At 40.2% G+C, this 14,058-nt stretch overlaps 1 long non-coding RNA gene across 1 annotated transcript; it reads right to left on the reverse strand.

Moving 5' to 3' along the window:
• Nucleotides 1-646: 646 nt before the first annotated feature.
• On the reverse strand, nucleotides 647-13,423 carry LOC115647270. The gene is made up of 4 exons (XR_003999248.1): nucleotides 13,413-13,423; nucleotides 7,091-7,094; nucleotides 2,523-2,525; nucleotides 647-796 (listed from the first exon to the last, which is right to left on the reverse strand). It is a non-coding gene; the product is annotated as an uncharacterized LOC115647270 (long non-coding RNA).
• Between the last annotated feature and the right edge of the window lie 635 nt (nucleotides 13,424-14,058).

A 14,058-nucleotide genomic window follows, 5' to 3' on the forward strand; every position in this document is an offset into this window, starting at 1 on the left:
TAAGAGGCAAAGACTGATTCTAGCCGCCCCAAGATTCCTGCTAGGGGAAACCCGTTGACCAGGAACTCTTGAAAGCAAGGGGGATCAGTTAAGCCTCACAATTTATTTAGGGAAATTAGTTGCTGCACTTATGATTACTAATAGCACCAATATCACTTCTACTAACCCCTGGAATGATTTAGATAACTATTGGGACTTAGAAAAATACCAGGGCCAGCTTTTATTTGTAATTGCAGTATTTGTATTATTTGCTTTGGTAGTGTGTTGTAAGCCCCAGATGTAACTGATCGTGTTCTCCCTTATCATTATCTGTGATTCATTTAATAAACCCTTATTCTCTTAAGCACTAAGAGTGATTGCTTGCGTGTTCTCCGTCACTGCCCTTGGGCACTTGATACCCCCCCCCAGGCATCCAGTGATCGAACCTCCGCCCTACCCCAACGCTCATTACCCGGTAGATAACGGGCACCTGGTGGCCATATTGGTGGAGCAAGGGGCGAGAGTAATCAGTAATCAACAGTGTGTATTCATTACAGCTGCTAGAGCTTGACTTCCATGATTCACTTATGACTTATTTCTTTCATTTATTGTAAAATAAAGGATATTATAATATAAGATATACCAATCTCCTAGAACTGGAAGGGACCTTGAAAGGTCATTGAGTCCATCCCCCTGCTTTCACTAGCAGGACCAAATACTGATTTTTGCCCTAGAGCCCTAAGTGGCCGCCTCAAGAATTGGGCTCACAACCCTGGGTTTAGCAGGCCAATGCTCAAACCACTGAGCCATCCCTCCCCTCATAATTTCCTATGATGAACCACTTAATTTATTAAAATAGTATGTCACAACTTTTCCTTTCTCTAATTAAAATGATGAAACCTGCATTTTTTGCCATGACAAAAGAGTTGTTAATAATAATGAATGGAGAAAACCTATCTCCTAGAACTGGAAGGGACCTTGAAAGGTCATCAGGTCCAACCCCCTGCCTTCACTAGCAGGATCAAGTAGTGATTTTGCCTCAGATTCTTAAGTGATGCCCTCAAGGATTGAGCTCACAATCCTGGGTTTAGCAAGCCAATGCTTAAACCACTGAGTTATCTAAGGGGGACTGTGAGAAGGGGTAGCCAGTACATCCCTCAGCCCGTACTGCTTCCCACAGTCCCCATTGACCTGGAACAGCGAACTGCTGCAAGTGAGAGCTGCGATTAGCCAAACCTGTGGACATTGCAGGTAAACAAGCTGTCCCAGCCTGCCAGTAGATTTCTCTGGCAGGCTGCAGGCCAAAGGTTGACGATCCCTGCTATAGATGTAGGTGGGAGAGAGAAAGCGAGCATGGCAAATATCTCTCCCTTTTATCATGTTCTTTCTTCCCTCTTGGTTTTGACCCCCCCCCTTCAAAGTCAGGTGAGCATTACCTCATCGCAGTCCCAAACTGGCCATTGAAAAGAGGGGAGTGACTCACTTGAAAGTCCAACAGATCCTTTTGTTGCTGCTGAGGCCAGCATCCTTTGTTCCTGTGAGGCTGAGTTCGGTTTGTCCTATACCTGCCCGGATGAGGTGTGAACTGCCTCTCTGCTCCTGGAGAGCTTTTGCCTGGGCTTTTTTAAGCCATGAGGATACATTTTCAGCCCCATAACTATGTACATGAAAATTATAACCTATAACATTACTATAACATTACTGTAATAATAATGCTCAATGCATCGTGAGCCTTCCAAAGATACACAACATGAAAAATTTGTACTAGATACCTTACAATCATTTTACAAGGATGTACTTGGGGGTGCTGGGTGTTCCCCCGAGGTACAGAGCATCACACTAATCCATCGTGTCTCTACAGACAGAGGCAGAATTAGCAGTTAACAGACAGCTTTCATTCTGGCACTTCCTAGTACTTGCTTGCTTTAACATTCAATTTAAACATCTCAGAATTGTTTATAGAGTTTTACATCTTTCTTGAACATTTATACCATTTAATACATCTGACTGTGTTGGCATATGCCTCTGAGTAACTGCATAATCTTGTTATTGTATCCAGGGCCGGTTCTAACATTTTTGCAACCCCAAACAAAAAAAAAAAAGAGCGCAGCCCCACCCCCTCGAGCACTGCACTGCCGAACCCCTCCCTGAGTGTCGTGCCGCCTGTCATAAACAGATAATTAAGGGTTAATGTCTCTTTTACCTGTAAAGGGTTAAGACGCTCAGTGAACCTGGCTGACACCTGACCAGAGGACCAATAGGGGGACAAGATACTTTCAAATCTTGGTGGAGGGAAGTCTTTGTTTGTGCTTTTTTTTTTGTTCTTTGTTCTTTCTCGGGACTGAGGGGGACAGGACATCAATCGAGGCTCTCCAAATCTTTCTGAATCAGTCTCTCATGTTTCAAACTTGTAAGGAATTAGCCAAGCAAGGTGTGTTAGGCTTATGTTTGTTTTCTCATCTTGTAACTGTTTCTTTTTGCTGGAAGGATTTTACCTCTGTTTGCAGTAACTTTGAACCTAAGACGGGGTGTGGGGGGGAAACCCTCTGGTCTATAGGAATCTGATGACCCTGTAAAGCATTTTCCATCCTGATTTTACAGAGATAATTTTTACCTTTTCTTTCTTTAATTAAAAGCTTTCTTTTTAAGAACCTGATTGATTTTTCCTTGTTTTAAGATCCAAGGGGATTGGATCTGGACTCACCAGGGATTGGTGGGGGGAAAGGAGGGGGATGGTTAATTTCTCCTTGTTTTAAGATCCAAGGGGTTTGGATCTGTGTTCACCAGGGAATTGGTGAAGTCCCTCAAGGCAACCCTGTGAGGGGAAAGTTTTGGGGGGACAGAAAGTGCCCCAGACACTGAAATTCTGGGTGGTGGCAGTGTTACCAGATCTAAGCTAGTAATTAGGCTTACAAGTGTCCATGCTGGTCCCCACATTTGTACCCTAAAGTTCAAAGTGGGGGAAAAAACCTTGACACCGCCCAAGTCCCCACCCGCCCTGAGCACCACACTGTGCTGCCCAAGTCCCTGCCCCCCTGAGTGCCATGCCGCTGAAGCCCGCCTCCACCAAGTGCCACACCGCCCAAGTCCCCACCCCCCCAGCACCGCGCCACACCACCCAAGCCCTGCCCCCCCCAAGGTGCTGCCCCAAGCATGTGCTTCATAGGCTGGTGTCTGGAGCCGGCTCTGTTTGTATCCACAGGCTAGTCTCATTCATCCCCACTCTATTGTTTTGTATCAAAATGGTCAGTTTGCAGCTGTTTAAGGTCAGGCACACAGTGGGCACAAGGACCCATTCCTCCAACCCCAGTGCTACATCATGAGCACAGAGGTGCTCATGGAAAATCCTACATAATTAGAACTAAATTTCCTGCAGAACAAATTCTGAATAATTTCCATTGGGACCAAAGGAAATGTTTTGTGTATATAAATAAAGTTTCAACATTATTGAAAGTATTAGAATAGTAAATGCAATACAATATAAAGTCAAAACATATGACTCAAAATAAGAAAGTTCAAACAAATCCTTCTGACTTTTCCAATCAAATTTCGTCAAAATCGGCACTTCCCAAGAAATGTTTTTATTTTGACAAAGCTGCATTTTTTGACAGCAATTTGTTCCATCACATTTTTTACAAGCTCTGCTCAGTGGCCTGGTAGAGCTAACAGAACTTAGACTCTGCTTCCATCATACTCCTGCTGAGGCACAATGCCCCAAATGGTTTTGAAAGGAATGAAAGAAGATGCAGGCCATGGCTCTGCATCAGCACATGCAGCAGTATTTGCATCCAAGGGGAAGAGTGCAGCACCACATACAGGGATGGAGCTGCAAGTACTCCTCCTTTCTCATGAAGGAGCTACAGGGTTCCAAAGATGTGCCTTAAAAGGGCAGGGATTCTATTCTGCTTATTTGTACTATCAGGTATTTAGTCAATGTGATCCTATGGTTCTAATGATAAATGTTTTCTTCAAAAAGAAAATTAATTTTGTATTTTGGAACTAGTTGGCCAAACACTACTAGGGAGTGCTGTCCTGGACAAGGTGTACTTGGTAAAGGATGGCATCTCTGTTTGCTTAAATTTAGCAAAACAAATTAGGGAAGTGCTCATTCAGATTTAATTTATGCCCTGTTTATATTCTGTGATTAGCAGAGAACAGAGCTAGAAATACCAAGTGGGTGGTTATTCTTGTTTGGTTTTTGTTTTGTTTTGCTCTCCCCTGAAACAAAGGGTCAATCTAAATATCCCAAGGGATATTGTTCTAATATTTTTACAAAAAAGAAGCAGGATAACCTTTGGCCAAGCAGCCAAAGGATCCAAATTGTCAGACCTCCTTAAGATGCATCCATCAGGTTATAGGGAAACAAAACACAACCTTTCTGAAAACATGCATTCCCTGTTAAACATAGTTTTTTTTGTGTTGATTTGTGAGTGAATTACTTAAAATGTCGCCTTTTGTAGCTTGCTTATTAAAAACATTATTTTTCATTGTGTATTTATTTCTACCTTTTGCTATTTGAATCGATAAACTATTAAAAAGATTCATCATGGAAGCTAACATCTGATGGTGCAGCTATGCTGCAGCCAGGAGTGTAATTTGCCCCTCTTCTGGGTGGATCTGCACTAGCTTTAATCTAGCTATCTTGCAAAAAATAGTAGCGAGGACACAATGGGACAAGCTGCAGTATGGGCTGTCCAAGCGAGTATGTACCCAGGATAGTCAGTCAGGCTTGTGTAGCCTAGGCTGCTACATCCTGGCTGCTATTTTCAGAAAGCTTGATAGATTAAAGCTAGCCCAGGTACATCTGTGTGAGTTGCAAAGCACACCACCAGCTCCAGTGTAGACATACCCAAAGCAGCTTTTAAACAGGAAAGTAGGATTAGGATCCTTCTTTTAATTAGTACTGAAATTGCAGTACTACAATGGACAGATCTATCTTCTCCTTAGCTATTTACTGCTCCATTTTCTCCGGAAACCTCTGCAATATTATATGCAAGACTTGCATGCTGGGAATTCGGCCAATACAAGTTTGGCTGCTAAATGTTCATTTTTGTTAATGAAACACTACATATAGCTAAAATTAAAAACTGAAAAACTTGTACATTTCATGGAATTAGATAACACTTTTAGTCTCTCTTGCTCTGTCAATTTTTTATTTTGTTTTTAATGTTGGGGGGGCACTGCAAATTGTTTACTCATGGATGAAATTTACTCCTCTCTGTACAGGGCCAGCTCAGTGTCACTGTAACTAAAATTCTATAGCAGAAAATCAGTCTGTCAGTGCCCTCCAGTCCAGAGCTTTAGCTGGACACTCATTGATGTGGAGTTTGTTTTAGACTGAAATCCAAGGTACTACTATTTTGTGTAGCTGGTTGGAAAATGGTAAGTATTTTACAAGAGAAATTTTGAAAAACTCTTTCCTCAACTTTTAATGGAAAGATTTTGGTTTTTACTTAAGAAACTGGACAATTTCCAAATGTGAATCCTCCATCTTTTTTGTTTTGGAGAAAAAAGGAATTTTCTGACTTTTTAAAAAAAGATTTTTTACTGGCTATACTATTTTTGTCAATGAGAAGAGAAATCTGTTTGAACGGGTAATATTATTTGCATAATTGGATATTCTGAACTTGGTAATAATAGTAATATTCTCATAGCTTGTTTATCGAATATAATCCGTAAAACTTATTGACAATTCATGGAAACCTTGGTTTTCCATAATGCTGTTTAGAGGGTTAAAGGTTTGTTAGACCCTGGATCTCATTATGCATCATGGAAATCAATAAAAGTCTTGCCATTAACTTCATCAGGAGCAGAATATATTTGTATCTTGCTTTTTTTTTTTTTGAATGCTCATATGAAGAGAGAATCTCTGTTTTAAATTATTCTTTTCCTGCTAGTGTTTCCCCTTTGGAAGTCATAATCCCTCTACTTGTAATATAGTTGGTTGCTGTATGAAGAAATGTTCTAACAAATCGAAATATGAGTCACAATTTATAGTAAGTTATAGAAGAACCAAAATGGAATTATTTTTCAAAAAATTCTAGGGCAGCTCCTCTGACAGGGAGCCCAGAAGGCTGACAGAAAACCACCCAGGCGGAATATTTTGATTTTTGTGAAATCAGCATTTTCCAGTGGAAAACTCTTCCATTGGGATACTTTCAATTGGCTCTAGTGTGTAGAACTGGGGACTGTGACCTCAAGGGCCGAGCTTCCCAGAGAGAGAGCCTGGGGGGTCGGGGGGGGCACTGTGAAGCTCTTGTCTGCGTAGCCAGGTGGAAGCAGACGCAGAATAAAGCAGATCTTTTGCAAGCACCTAAAGCACTAAGTGAGCATTGAACACCATACAATGCACACAGAAGGCAGGCTCTGTTCCCAGATGGAGTACAAACTGCGGGAGCAGCTGAACTCTTAAGAAGCACAGACCCTGCTTTCATACAAATGATGTCCCTTACCTGAAAAAATGTTACAAGTGACACACAGCAGAATTATTTCTATTACTAAATAGAGTAAAATTGAGAGCATTCCAAGATATCACGTGTTGTTAAAACCTAGAAAGCATTTAGATGGGCACTCCTTGGTGCAGAGTTTTGTTTTAGATTGAAATCTAAGTTACTGCTATTCTGTGTAGCTGTTGGAAAATGGTATGTATTTTCCAGGAGAAATGTTAAAAAAACTCTTTCTTTCCACAATTTTTCATGGAAAGATTTTGGTTTTTACTTAAGAAACTGGATAATTTCCAAATTTGAATTTTCCACAAAGACTCTTGTTTAGAAGAAAAGATCAACCAATGCTATAAGCCTCTGCACTAACGGAATTTATTGTTTTTGTAGGGGGGTGATAATGGAGATGAGGACATTCCCTTAACAATGGTGTTGTAAATGGCAAGGCTGCGTGTCACCAATACCTGTAATTCACAAGTACAGCCACAAAATTCTGAAAATAATGAAACTGGAAACTAGGGTCTGATTGGTTTAATCCATCCCTGAGTTTAGTGGAAGCACAATCTGGGGCACATCATGGCAAAGAGCCTCCTTGAGATCCCTGGAAACCCCACCCCACCACCCTCATGGCCCTGACACTGTACCCCAGTCCCACCCAGACACTGATAGACATCACTGCTCTGAGCATGCTTTTCTTTGCCACAATGAAGGCTAGAAACTTTTTTCTTTAATTTAAAGCAGAGATTCTGATGTAATCGGATGACTGGCGACTGGATCTCAGCATGAGTTTGTAGCTTCTATAGCTTAATCCATCCCTGGTTAAAGTCTGGGCAGATCCATGTTTACTTCAGTGGTCGTCTCTATTGGTACAGAGCTCCTTGCAGAACTGTGGCTTTGTCATTTAAGGAAAACCACTAACCCTAACATTATTAGCGATAAAATAATAATATTCTGCAGCTTCCTTAAGCACAGGGCTTACAAGAGTAAGGGCACAAAAATTCATTAAGCCAGATTCTAACTTATAGGTGCGGGGAGGAGAGGTCTCTTCATTGTGGGCTTCCGCAGAATTACATCAGGACTTCATCTGGCCCACTCTGTATTTCTAATAGTGCTCAAACATTTAACTTTTTTCATGCTAGGCAATCCACCACACTGAGCAGTAGCAATGGGTCATATATAAGAATTTAGGCTTTTATCAGTGTTAGCACAGACACATCTTAAGAATTAAACCACAAGCCGTCTTCTGTATTTACACTGTAATAATTGTATACCCTTTCTTACTATCAACGCATGGTCAAGAAATAAAAAAAGAAACAGGTGTGGGTGAGATCTGCTGCCTGTCAGTCTAGGTGTGTTACAGCACCAGTACTTTCTGATGTTCTTTGGATGAATGTCAGATAAAGATAGGTTTCTAGTTAGTTTCAGAATGATTTCATGCCTTTGTCAGTGTGAATTGTAGACTCCTGGCAGGGTGAAAAATTATACCATACATGGCAGCTTTAGCATTCTACCATTGCTCAGTCTCTGTGTAATGGGGAGCTGTCCTGCATCCCCTCCCTTATGATTATGCACAGGAAGTACTAGTAACTGGAACTAATTTATGGTATAAAATGAGGGAACAAAGCAGAACTTTCTCAGAAGATCTAAAAGGCACTCAGTAAGGGGCTTAATCAGCTGGAGTGCTGTGAAACCTGCTCCTCCTCTTTACACCTCCCTGCGGCATGATGTATAATTCACCCATAGTAAAGCACAGCTGTAGCACTGCATAGAGTCAAAAATCCACAAAACCGGTCTCCGAGGAGATGTGTAAGATTCTGATTCATGCTGTGTCTCTTTTAAATGCTGATTCTACAGTGCATTCTTCTATTTCCATACCTCCTGCTACACCACTGACAGTATCAGACCTGCTCTCCCCTGTAACCACACGCTTTCTTTAGTAACAACAAGACTAGAATGTTGTTTTTCAAAGCTGTCCTGCAGTCTGACACTATTTCAGTTACAGGGCTTAGCAGGTCATTCTTGTAATCATGCAAATTTGCTGTAATTGTTTGGTGTAATTAGAAGGCTTTATTTTAGATTTTGAATAAGCTAATGAGAATTAAAACATGTTCAAGTATTTTCTAATGTGCCATAAGAGAAGGAAAAAAGGATTCAAAGTACATTCAGTGCTGGACTTCTCTCTTCCAAAAATGTTTTTATTTCATAGTAATTCACGTGAAAATTGAGCCAGAAAGTGCCTATAAGATATGCAGCCAACATTTAACAAGTGGTAATAAGACAAAGTTACAGTATTGTAGGCTGAATTGTGTAAATGCAGTTCTTTAAGTTACTACATCCTTGAAATACCTAGTGAGACAGACATCTAAACAGAATCATCCAAAAGGTATAGAGGCTTTTTCAGTTAAGCATCTTAAGGAAGATTTGCATTTGAAATTAATCCATTTAGCTTTAAAACCACTCCATATGCCTACTTTGTGTTTCAGGCTCCCCAAGCAGGAAACCTCAAATATGATAAACCATCTGGAGATAGAACATTAGAAAATCATTACTCTCATCTCATTTACACCAATGTAACTCAGTTGATTTCAGTAGAGTTTTAAAGAACGCCATAATTGATACTGTCCTCGTTTTTCTTGATGACAGGAGCCTGATGTTGTCATTTTCTCCTAGTGATCTTTTAGCCTGCCAGTTTGAACATGTGGGTAATATCAAACTAGTGCACTCCTGAATCCTCTGAGGGCCCATTTCTATGGATGCTAGCATGAAAGCTTTTCTGATCAAATTATTGAAAAGTGAATCTTCGAAGTACATAGCAGCCAGTAGGGCTAGTCAGAAATTTTCTGACTGAACAGTTTAATTGGAAAATGCCAGTTCATCAAACTTGAAATGTCTTGCAAAAGCTGTCAAATCACAGATCCGGGTCCTGACCAAACCCTGTCTGCCAGGCAGGTTTCTAGTGAAAATCTACCTGGTTCTGTACCAGCTCTCCTGGTGGGAGTTGGTGGCTCTGAGGCAGCTAATACAGTGGCAAAACTGACAATGTCTGTTTCTTGTATGCAATGTTATAGCGGTGATGGTCCACTCCACCTTAAATAGTCCGTTAGAATGTATTCTAACTACCTGTGCTCAGGAATGCTGGAACTAGAGGTGCTGGGGGGTGGGCAGAACCCCCCTGGCTTGAAGTGGTTTCCATGATATACAGGGTTTACAGTTTGGTTCAATGGCTTTCAGCTCCTCCAGTATATAAATTATTCCAAAGCCATTGCCCATGCTAAACAATCTGTTCCACCTTGCATTTAGCTATGACACTCAACGTGTCTTTCCCAAACTTGAAGGAGAGCTTTGTATAGCTTGAAAACTTGTCTCTCTCACCAACGGAGGTTGGTCTAATGAAAGACATTACCTTTTCTCTATAATGTCAATTTCAGTTATCAGCTGCTGATCCCAGGGAGCTCCATTTGTTGGTGTTTCCAGAACACTTTTCCCCTCCTGGGATTTCCAATTAATGAGGAAAAAAAATAAAAAATGGTTTCATGCCAAATCAGATCAAAACAAAATTTAGAGAACTTGAAACTTTTTGTGACCCAGAAGGCCTTGTGTTTCAGAAAGCTCTAGTAGGCAGGTGAGAGTTATGGTTAGCAACCCTGATCTGGACATAGTAAAACTTGGCACACAATGAATGATGGTAATGGTAAAAAGTTTAGGAGATTTATTTCCCTAGTGATATTTCCATGAAAAATTTCATAAGGCCAAAGATAGCTGGTTTGTCTCTTTTAAAAGAATACTGGGTAACACTTTAGGTAAATGTATAAAGCATTTCAGAGGTATAGCAGTTGGCACCATGTTAAATCAATTTGGTGAGCAATAGTCATTTAATCTCCACTTACAGTGCAAGAGACTGAAAATCAGTGTACTGAGGCATTTTGCAGGATGACCCATAAAGATAGGCTGTTTCCACTCAGCCTTGCTTCCATATAAAGGTACTTGACAGGAGAAACATAACCATGCCAGAAACTCAGCGGGTGTAAATCAGCACAGCTCCATTAAAGCTATATCATTTTTACATCCATTGAAGATCTGACTCTCTGCCTTGTATTGTACATAGCATTTGTTAAAGGGGTATAATTTCAGTTTTCTATCAGTTCACTGTTTGCCTTGAGTTCTTATTCTAAAACTTCATCCATCAGTAAGAGAGAGTGGAGAGTTGGAAGTTCAAAATCAAGTTTATACAAGAGAATATCTAACATAAACAGAGATTTTTAGAATGTGATGTTCCAAATGCAATATTTGTTATATTCATATTTTCTCCAGTACCAATCACCAGTCTAGAGTGAGAATCCATAATAAAGTGGGGGAAAGGACATTGTTTCGCCTTCCACTATATATAGGCTTGGCGGAATCAAAACTTTAATTTTTTATAATTTCAATTGATAAAAATCTAAAATAGTGCTTAAGTAGATATTATCAATTTAAAAGTTCACAGTTGGGGAAATTAAGGGGAGGTCAGACAAGTATTTAATGACATGTTGAAATTCAAAAAGTTAAAGCTTTGTAAACTGTTAAAACACAAATAAATAGTCAACATCACATGTCAGATTATACAAAGTAAGTATCTTTAAATCAACAACTGCTTTTACTAATTCATTCACTAGTTCAGTGTTTCTAAAACTGGGGTTGTCGTTTGTGTAGGGAAAACCCCTGGTGGGCCAGGCCAGTTTGTTTACCTGCCCCTTTCACAGGTCCGGCCGATCGCAGCTCCCACTGGCTGCAGTTCACTGCTGCAGGTCAATGGGGGCTGCTGGAAGCAGCGGCCAGTAAGTTCCTCACCCCCCGCCACTTCCAGCAACTCCGATTGGCCTGCAGCAGCGAACTGCAGCCAGTAGGAACCGTGATCGCCAGACCTGCGGATGGGGCAGGTAAAAAAACTGGCCCGGCCCATCAGGGGCTTTCCCTACACAAGCAGTGACCCCAGTTTGAGAAACACTGCACTAGTTCATTTTTAACAAGTCTAAATCAATAACACTAATTTTGACTCTAAATTCTCTAGCAGCATTTTTCTTACTTTGTTTATCTGTAAATTTCAGGTATCAACACAAATATTTTTTAATTGGTTTGCAGGTGTGTGGTAGGATGACCAGATGTCCTGATTTTATAGGGAACAGTCCCAATATTTGGGACTTTTTCTTATATAGGCACCTATTACCCCCCACCCCAGTCCCAATTTTTGACATTTGCTATATGGTCATCCTAGTGTGTGGTGAAATTGGCATTTACCAATCTAATCTTTCCAAGATTAACTATATATGGGAAATAAAGAAACAATCTGCACATATTCCCAGGTGGGGTTAGACTATAGGAAGAAGGTTGATTTAATGAAACTTGAATCTATTTATTGAGGCTTGATGGACATACGTACTCCCAAGAAATCTTTTCTTTTCCCAGTTATAACACAGCACTTGACTGCTACTGACTTCTGCAGTGGCTTGGATAGGGACAGGTAAATTCTTCTTCGTGTTAGAACCATTTAATCATAAATCTAAAAACTTCATCCTGTAGCAATGCAACATGACAAACAGCATTTAGTTGAAGACTTTAAATGAGGTTGAACCTGTGTTCAGTGCGCTGGATAAGCAGTGGTACCTTGCCAAACTATCTCAGCACGAACCCTCAGGAGGAATTATGGGGAAAGGGAAGAAGTAATTTGTCACCTGTTTATCAGGGACAGACTACTCTCCCCCCAGCTTGGCAAAGCATGGAGCTACCCATTTCCTGTGTGTTTCCCATTCTCTTGGGTGGGGAATACTGAGTCCATGGACCCTCCCTTCTCCTCAAATTCCATCTGAGATACAGGGAATGTAAATATGGCCAATAGCCATTCGGTCTAGGGGAGTGGTTTTACCCCTCAGTTGCATGTGTTGTTGCAATAGGCTGGTTCACAATCTGCCTCTTTTATTTTTTCCCCTTACATTACTTTAGTTTTATTGCAACTTAGTCTCTACTGATTGTTGCTTGTGGATAAATCCCCCAAATACAAAAACCGTAGTGATTGATTTGAAAATGATTTATTGCTGGAATCTAAAGGTAATGATTTAAATCTAATTATAGCTCTCTGAAATTTAGAGTTGCTAACCAACCTCTCTGCCATCTTTTCATCCCCATCTTGCACCTTTTCAAGACACTCTTATTTTTACCTCATTCATACATACACTGTGATAGTATGTAGCTCTTATTTCCATTATCACATTACATTGAATTGAAACAAATATTGGACAAATATTTGTTTTACAAACCTGCATAGATTTACAGGTACAGAAATGTTTCATACACAAACCGTAGCAAATCAGTTAAGCAATTTGATATGCAAGTGCCTTATCAGCTTTCTTACTGTGTTATAATACCATCCAATAGGGAATAATATATTAGATTATTTTCCCTCTGCTCTGAGTTGTTCAAGAAAATATTCTCACTCAAATTATGTCCTCAACCCCAATAACTATTATTTTAAATTAGCATTTTTCAATGCTAATTTAACTGAAATGTCATAATTATCTAGTTGGTTATTAAATCGTTGGGAAACATTATTGTTGCTGAAAACTTTAAAGGTCAAGCTATGCCCTCAGATTCACCTTGTCAACTAAATAGTGGTTCTCCATCAAGGGAGGCACTTTACTAAAGCCATGTGTGCACTTATAAGCATACAGCTGCACAACTGTACCAATACAGCTATACCACTGTTAGAACACTCATGTAGCCATGTTATGCCAATGGAAGAGAGCTCTCCCACCAACATAAACCAGCTCAACAAGTGGCAATAGCTATGTTGGCAGAAGAGCATCTTCCGCCAACATAGTGCTCTGCACACAAGCATTTATGCTGGCAAAACATATGTCGCTCAGGGGGTGTATTTTCACACCCCCGAGTGACAAAAGTTTTGTCAAGTGTAGATGTGGCATAAACCAGCCAGGAAATAGGTTTTATCAAGCCTAGGAAGACAGTGATTTATTATTAATTGACGATAGACACTGTCTTGTTTGAAGATTAAACAACTCCCAAGCATCATACAAATTGAACACTGCAATGAGTTCTTATAACTTTGTAATGGGTAAGAGACAAGGTTCATCTCCATTGCTGTCAATATCTGGTCTTAAATGTGAAACTGAAATTGCCAACAAAAAAACCAAAATATTAATGAACTGAAATGAGGAAAATATCTGGAAATCTCATCAAATATATCAACCTAGTATTCCACAAAAAGGTGAATATTGCAAATACTTAAGTTTCCACATTATTCTTTGTATAACCTAGTTAATTTATTAATTATTATTATTAGCTTGTGATAACACCTGAAAGCTCCAGCCAAGAATTGGGACCCTGGTGTGCTAGGCACTTTCCTAACATGTAGCAAGACATGATCCCTGCCCAGAAGAGCTTGAAATTTAAAAGACAATAGTGAAGGCTGTCTACGTAACATTAGTAAATGATCGAGGTCAGGATTGGTACATGATTGTTAGTTCGTGTCTCTTTCATTATGTGGCAGAGGAGAGGATGATGAGGAGTGGCAGGTAAAAGGAATTAATAGGGCCAAGGGAGTAGAAGAGAGAAAGAAGAAGTGTGATGCTGAGGAGGAGTGGGTGAAGGC

The sequence above is a fragment of the Gopherus evgoodei genome, chromosome 1 (genome assembly GCF_007399415.2).
Source record: "Gopherus evgoodei ecotype Sinaloan lineage chromosome 1, rGopEvg1_v1.p, whole genome shotgun sequence".
NCBI classification, from domain to species: domain Eukaryota; kingdom Metazoa; phylum Chordata; order Testudines; family Testudinidae; genus Gopherus; species Gopherus evgoodei.